The 8,116-nt window shown below is 56.0% G+C and overlaps 1 pseudogene; it reads right to left on the bottom strand.

Annotated features, from left to right (window-relative positions):
* Window positions 1–1,092: 1,092 nt before the first annotated feature.
* LOC143937525 (5.8S ribosomal RNA) lies at window positions 1,093–1,216 on the bottom strand (annotated as a pseudogene).
* Between the last annotated feature and the right edge of the window lie 6,900 nt (window positions 1,217–8,116).

The following is an 8,116-nucleotide window of genomic DNA, read 5'->3' as shown; positions in this document are numbered from 1 at the left end:
GTCGCCGTCACAGGGATGTGCGATCGGCCCGAGGTTATCTAGAGTCACCAAAGTGGCCGGAGAAGGGGCCGGAGCCCCCGTGCCCCTGGATTGGTTTTGGTCTGATAAATGCACGCATCCCTGGGGGTCAGCGCTCGTCGGCATGTATTAGCTCTAGAATTACCACAGTTATCCAAGTAACAGATGGAGCGATCAAAGGAACCATAACTGATTTAATGAGCCATTCGCAGTTTCACTTTACCGGCCGTGTGTACTTACACGTGAATGGCTTAATCTTTGAGACAAGCATATGCTGCTGGCAGGATCGACCAGGTAGCTCTTCATCGGAACTGGCCCTCCGCGATGCGGCGGGAGGGCCACGATGCCGTAGGGGGGTGAAGGTGGGCCCAGTGGAGTGAGGGGAAGTTCAGCCAAAGCCTCCAACCCAGTGTCCCCATCAGACCTCGACGTTGTGCTCTCCCACAGCCGGTCAACGGGAGGGTGCCTGGCGTGGGTACCGTGGCTGTTGGAGAAATATCTGCGCTTGGCTGCCGGGGCCTGGAGGCCGGATGGGGCAGAGGGGAGGGCGGCTGGTGACGGTTGGTCAAGACCACTCGGCTCGCACGCTCGCCCGGCATGGCCCTGCCACCAGGCGGCCTCTCTCTAGGCCGGTCTGATGCTCCTTCAGTTCCTGGCAGACTCACCTTTTGGGGGGTCTGCAGGGTTGAGGGAGGTCGACCCCTGTGGCGGGGCTGGCAGGGCGCCTCCATCCGCGACCAACGGGGGACCCGCCGCCTGGGACGCCTTCCCCGGGCGGATAGGAGGGGTTTGAGGCACCTGGGTGGCCCACGACCTCCGGGGCTGGGGCCTGGGCACGCTATCCCCTCCCTGCGGGGGGGCGGTGGGCTATATCCTTCCAGGCGTGAGGCTCCTCGGAAGTGGCACTCTGAAAATCACCTCTTCACATATATCCACAGCAACCTTTCCTACCTTTCTGCAGCGGAGGCGGAAAAATCCGGAATCCAGGCCAGGCTCCTGGAACTCCCTCCTGGCCTCGGGAAGCGTATCCGACCTCATCCACGACTTCCACGGTTTTGCAAGTCAGGACCGCTGCGGACCTCCACCAGAGTTTCCTCCGAAGTGTCGATGATCAATGTGTCCTGCAATTCACACTAATTCTCGCAGCTAGCTGCGTTATTCATCGATGCGGGAGCCGAGTGATCCACCACTAAAAGTCTTACTCTATTGGACCTCTCTCAAGGTAGTTTTTTCGGTACCAGTGCAAAGGGGGACTCTGCCGTTTTCCTCGCTCTGGAGGGGGGCCTCGTGCAGCCCCGGACATCTAAGGGCATCACAGATCTGTTATTGCTCGATCTCGTGTGGCTGAACGCCACTTGTCCCTCTGAGAATTTGGACACGGACCGCCGGGGGTCACGTAACTAGTTAGCATGGAGGAGTCTCGTTCGTTATCGGAATTAACCAGGCAAATTGCTCCACCAGCTAAGAACGGCCATGCACCACCACCCACAGAATCGAGAAAGAGCTATCAATCTGTCAATCCTTTCCGTGTCCGGGCCGGGTGAGGTTTCCCGTGTTGAGTCAAATTAAGCCGCAGGCTCCACTCCTGGTGGTGCCCTTCCGTCAATTCCTTTAAGTTTCAGCTTTGCAACCATACTCCCCCTGGAACCCAAAGACTTTGGTTTCCCGGAAGCTGCTCGGCAGGTCATGGGAATAACGCCGCCGGATCGCCAGTCGGCATCGTTTATGGTCGGAACTACGACGGTATCTGATCGTCTTCGAACCTCCGACTTTCGTTCTTGATTAATGAAAACATTTTTGGCAAATGCTTTCGCTTTGGTTCGTCTTGCGCCGGTCCAAGAATTTCACCTCTAGCGGCACAATACGAATGCCCCCGGCCGTCCCTCTTAATCATGGCCCCAGTTCCGAAAACCAACAAAATAGAACCGGAGTCCTATTCCATTATTCCTAGCTGAAGTATTCAGGCGACCGGCCTGCTTTGAACACTCAAATTTTTTCAAAGTAAACGCTTCGGGCCCCCGGGACACTCAGTCAAGAGCATCGGGGAGGCGCCAAGAGGCAGGGGCTGGGACAGGCGGTAGCTCGCCTCGCGGCGGACCGCCAGCTCGATCCCAAGATCCAACTACGAGCTTTTTAACTGCAGCAACTTTAATATACGCTATTGGAGCTGGAGGTTTTTATTTAAAGTTAACTGCTTCCAAACATTACAAATAACACCAAGCCATACTGCCATTATTATAGGAACGAATCATAAGATGTACAGCTTAAACTTAAAAGTAGAACAGTTCCCAAACGAAACCTACTAATACATTCCACTGCACACTAATACAATACTTAACTTTTACTTGTACAGGCAAGAACTACCACACCGTTTCTTATATTTAACATTACCTATACAGGCGAGAACGCAAAGAAGCGAGTGCCCGTACCATGTTCTTAAAAAAAGGGTATGCAAAAAAACTAAGGGGGTGCAAAGAAAGAGAAACCCGCCACCGCGCTGGAGGGTAAGGGATCAGGGAGGCCGGAAGGAAAAACCCCTCCATAACCGGGCGCACCTCTCATCCCCCACCCTGCCCCTCTCCAGACACCTCACCTTCACCAACTCCCGGAAAATATCCCCCACCACTTCGTGAACTGGCAGGACTTTGTCCCTAGTGGACACGAGACTCCGGGCGTGCCAAGTGTAAAAAAGGCAAACTGTACTAAGTAAAGTGACGACAACTCAAAACCTCTGCGGACTCTGAAGTCGCCATACACCCTCTCAGAATAGGTCAGGGCCGGGAGGCGGGGATAGCGAATGGCATCTCCCACCCCCTCCAGAACCTCCAGGTTGAAGGGGCATTCCACCAGAAAATGGTCCATGGTTTCCAATGCCCCTCCACACTCCGGACGGGGACAGCCTCTGTCCCCAACGTTCCTGTACTTCAAGTTCGCTCGCACGTACAGGCGTCCATGGAACGCCCTCCATGCGAGATCCCAGAACTTGGCCGGAATTCTAGCAGAATTCAGGAGGGCTAACCCCGACCTGAGGACCCCGTCCGGGCAGTCCCTCAAGGCTAGTGGATTCGAAAAGTTCGAGGACACGACTCTCAGGTACAACTCCCGTCGACCCATAGAGCCTACCTCCAGAGCAGTCACCCTCCACCGCCTTAGTACCTTTAAGGACGTGGGGACATAAGAGGGGAGGTAACCGCGAGATCTACGGAGATCCCCGGGACGACCCCCCTCGCCCCAGCCACTCAAGAAGAGCATAAACCATTCCTTACATGAACGCTCCCACGGGGATGGCAGGTCCACAAAGATGGACTGAAGGTTGAATTTTAGAAACACAGTGGTGAAAAACACCACTGGGTTGATCATGTCCAACCCTCCCTGCCTCCTCCGCTGGTACGTGACCTCCCTTTTCACCAGATTCAGCCTGTTTCCCCACAAAAGCAGGAAGAACAAGCTGTAGATCCGGGTATAGAAGGATTCCGGCAAAGGACAAACGTAGCTGACATAGAGAAAGGTTGGAAACAGATGGGTTTTGATCAGGCTCACCCTCTCCCTGAGAGACAGCTTCCAGCCTTTCCAGGCCTTTACTCTCCGGGTGGCATCACACAGTTTACTCTCCCAATTTAGCTTGGGGTAATCCCCCTGGCCGAAAATGATGCCCAAGATCCTAATTTCTGTCTGGGGGCGGGGGAACACGCCCGGGAGAGCGAACTGCTCGCCCTCCTTCCCCATCCAGAGAACTTCACTCTTCTCCCAATTGACTTGCGAACCAGATGCCTCGGAGTAGCCCCCAATCTGTGTTTCCACAAACTGGGCCTCCTCTCGGCTAGACACCACCACCGAGACATCATCCGCATAGGCCACCACCCTCACTGCCATAACTGAGCCACTGCAGGGCTCCACTGGAACCCCACTCAAATGTCCGCAGTCAAGCCTTCTCACGAAGGGATCTACCGCTAAGACATAAAGCAGGGGACTCAGCGGGCAACCCTGCCTGACACCAGAGTCCACAGGGAAGGAGGGACCCACCCAACCGTTGACAAGGGGGAAGCTCTCTGCCCCCCTATACAAAACTTTCAGCCAATTGATGAATTGACAAGGCAAACCATATCTACCCAGAAGAAGCCAAAGGTACTCGTGGCTTACCCGATCAAAGGCCTTCGCCTGATCCAATGCCAGCAGATACCGTCGGTCCCCTGTTGCCCTGCACCGCTCCACAGCCTCCCGGACGCTCAGGACAGCACTAAAGGTGCTACGGCCAGGAACCGTACAGTGCTGAGAGACCGACAGTAACTTGTCCGCGACTGCGGACATACGTTGGAAAAAGATCTTGGCCAGGATCTTTCTATCCGTGGTAAGAAGGGCGATCGGGCGCCAATTCTCCACTTTGGATGGATCCTTCCCCTTTGACAGCAGGATTAGGGCCGACCTTCTCATTGAGGGAGGAAGCAGGCTTCCTGCCAAACTTTCAGTAAAAACCTCCCTCAATAGAGGAGCCAAAAGGCTCTTAAAGGTTTTATAGAATTCCGCCGTCAGCCCATCAGGCCCCGGCGACTTCTTTGGAGCCAAAGAGTCTATGGCCTGCTCAATTTCGGCTACTGAGATCTCCGCCGTCAAAGAGTCTGGGAGATCCACCCCAACCGGAAGCGGGGTCCCATCAAGGAAAACTTTGGTTTTCTCCAGGTCCAAATGCTTCTTCTTCAGGATGTCTGAAAAGTGGTCCCTGACGACCCCCAGTATCCCTGATTTGGACCGCACCAGGGACCCAGAGGAATCAGTCAGGCCAAGTACCACCTTCTCACTCACTGCATCACCACAGCTCTTGTAAGGGTCCGGGGAGGTAAACTTCCCGTAATCCCTCTCAAGAACCAGGGAGGCGAGACGGTCGTACTGACACTCCCTCATCCGAAGCTTCAGACCTGAAATCTCTTCTTGGGGGCCACCAGAGGAGATCAGGCGGTCTAACTGCCTTCGCAACCTCTGGTAGGCCAGATACCGAGAAGACGCCCTCTGCTTTGAGATCCTGCGGAAAAAGCCCTCCAACCTCTTCTTCACTACTTCCCACCATTCCTGGCGGGAGCAGCCGCTCTCAAGGAGCGTGGCTTGATCCGACAAAAAGATCTCAAAAGCCTCCCTAACCTCAGGGTCCTCGAGTAGCGAACTATTTAGTCACCATAAACCTGGACCCTTCTGAGGGGTGTCGGCCACGTTCAGGGCCACAGTCACCATACAGTGGTCTGAGAACTCTACCCCCTGCACAACCGGGGCCGTGCAGGAGGCGGCCCTCTTCAAAAAAAAACTATCTAACCTGCTCTTACAGCTGCCTCAGGCATATGTGAACCCCGTGTGGCTGGGGAGGTGGCGAACGTGCACGTCCTCCAGCCCGGCTTCCCTCACTACGCTATTCAAAAAGATGCTATCATATAACAGGGGGCCTGAGGCGCCTGCCCGGTCCTTTGACCTGGTGACCATGTTAAAGTCACCGCCAAAGACCACCTGCTGGGACGTGAACAGGTAAGGTTTCAGTTTCGTGAGAAGCTCCTTCCTCGCCTTTTTGGACTGGGGTCCATAAAAATTAATTAGGCGGAGGAATTCACCCCTCAAGATAACATCCACCACTAGGCATCTACCGACTTCAACTTCAATCACTCGTTGGCTAACCACCGACCCGGTCTTAAAAAGGACCGCAACTCCACTGCACGGCTCGGCCGCAAGAGATCAGAGGGAGGGCCCATGTCTCCACTCCCTCTTGGCAAGATGCATCTCTGCCACAGATGCCAGCCAGGTCTCCTGCAAAAACAAAACATCAGCATCAACACGGCTGAAAAAATCAAAGGCCATAAAACGAGCCGCAGCAGATCGCAAACTCGCGACATTAATGGTCGTGAGGCGAATTGGAGAGGGCGTCGCCATCCTTAGTGATTGGCATTGCATTCTCCTCTGCTTACAAACTAGTAGCCATCACTTTCCTCTGAGTCGGAAAGTATACCATAACGGTTACTGACTGGGGTAGGCACCTGGGCTCCCACAGAACTAGGCGTGGGGTCATGCACCATACTCCCTGGTTTTCGCTTCCTTTTCTTTTTCTTTTCCCACCCGCCACCAACACCTACTGGTCCGTTGTCCTCCTCCCCCGAGCGCCCACTGGGTGCTTTTGGGCGCTTTTTGGACTGTCCTGAGGTGTCCATCTCCTCCTGCCCAGCAACCACAGCTGGTCCAACAGGAGGAGCGGAACGGGAGGGAGGGAGAGGAGAGGGAAGGGGGGACCCGGGGGGGGAGAGAGGAACGGGGTTTAGGAATAGGAGGCTTGGGTATTGGAGGTTTAGGAATGGGGGGTTTTGGGATAGGGATAGGGATAGGGGGAGGCACTGGATCATGGCCATGCCTAGATGGTTTTCTTCTGACTGCGTCGGGTTTATTTAACGTACTAGAGCTCCCCTGAGTGGCTGCAGATCGGGCCCCCGACCCCACCCCCGAACCCCCAGGGACAGCCTCAGAGAGGCTTTGGTCCTCACTATGAATTGTTCCCACATCCCGTCTACGCCTGGCCACCCTCGGCCTCTGAGGAAGGGGTCCCTCAGTACTACCCTCCCTCCCTAAACCCTCCATACCAGACGCTGGCCCGGGATCCCCAGATGGAGCTTCGGGACGACCAGCCCCCTCCGACGGGAAGCCCCTGAATGCCTTGGGGCACCGGCTAAAGGGATGGCCCAGCTCACCACACAGGTTGCAGATGATTAGTCTGCACGTCTCCTGTGGGTGGCCGAAACCATTGCACCTGACGCATCTTGGTGTTATACAGTCTGCGCTCAGGTGCGCCGGGCTCCCACATTTAAAGCAGCGGCGGGGCTGACCGGGGTAGAGAACCAGGATCCGATCACGTCCGATAAAAGCACTGCCTGGAACGTGGGCTACGGTGTTCCCCTGCCTCTTGAGTCGGATCCTGGTTAGCCACGCACCGGTCCACACCCCGCGCTCATCCAGGGACTTCCTCATCGGGCCCTGGAGCTGTCCGTATCTCGCGAGCCAGGTCAGTATATCCTCGGGTGGGAGGGACTCGTTCCTGACGAGGATTGTCAGGTTCTTGATGTCCTCCTGACGGGATATGGGAACAACCCTGAAATTTTTCCAGGGGTCAGCTCGCTTTAGAAGCTCATAGACGGTCAGGAACCTCTCCATCGACACGATGGAGAGGAAACTGACGTCGTATTCCCGTGAGCCTGTAGGGTGAATCACGGCGAACAGGTCCTCTACCTTGAACCCCGCCGCCAAGACCCACCCCACTACCTGACCCACCCCACTACCTGACCCCTTGGGGGACACTCACCAGTACCCTCCCATTTTAATTGGACGACGTTCCTTCGACATCTCTCCGGGCCCCCTGTACCCCTGGACCAGGCACCCGGTCCTTCAAACTGGGCAGATGGCGGGGCCCTAAAGTTTTGTGCCCCAAATTGCCCGTACAGGGGGCCCAGAGGAACGCTTGAGCCCGCCACTTGGGCGAAGGAACGGCCTGTTTTTAAGGCGCCCAATAAGGCCGCCTCCTCAACCCCCAAAAAACTTTCTGGCGTACCCGAGGGGGCATCACCAGCCTCTGTTCTCCCAGGCACTGCGTCCTTGCCAGGTCCTGGCTCTACCTCCTTCTGCGGAGTAACCTTGTCCCCCTCCTGCGGAGGAGGGATGCTCTCACCACCCCCCACCCCAGGGGGGGACTCTACCGACGGGACTATCCCAAAAAAGGCATCTAACTGGCCTCCCAGGATTGTATCCCAGTCCGTACCGGAGTTTATTACCATGTGGGCCCCACAAGAGTCCACCGGGGGGTCCTCCCTGTCCTGGGAACCCTCCAGTTGTTTAATAAATCTCATTGCAGGGCACTCACCCCCAAGCTCTTCCATTGGGGTTTCCCCCCACTCCACATGTCCCTCAAGTCCTTGTCCCATCATCTGGTCACTCCTGGCGTCTCCCTGGGCCGCCGCCAACATCGCTGACATCACTTCCTGCCTCGGCGCCACACCGGAAGTGCCGGGTGCCGCGGACCGGAAGTCATCGCCGGAAACGGCCTCTGACCCGGCCGGGACCTCCACCAATCCTTGCGAGGTAA

The sequence above is a fragment of the Lithobates pipiens genome, unplaced genomic scaffold, assembly GCF_037356315.1.
Source record: "Lithobates pipiens isolate NorthernLeopardFrog02 unplaced genomic scaffold, aLitPip1_a1.2 Scaffold_28, whole genome shotgun sequence".
NCBI lineage: Eukaryota > Metazoa > Chordata > Amphibia > Anura > Ranidae > Lithobates > Lithobates pipiens.
The sequence above is the reverse complement of the archived record's forward strand: the minus strand, read 5'-3'. Positions and strand labels throughout refer to the sequence as shown.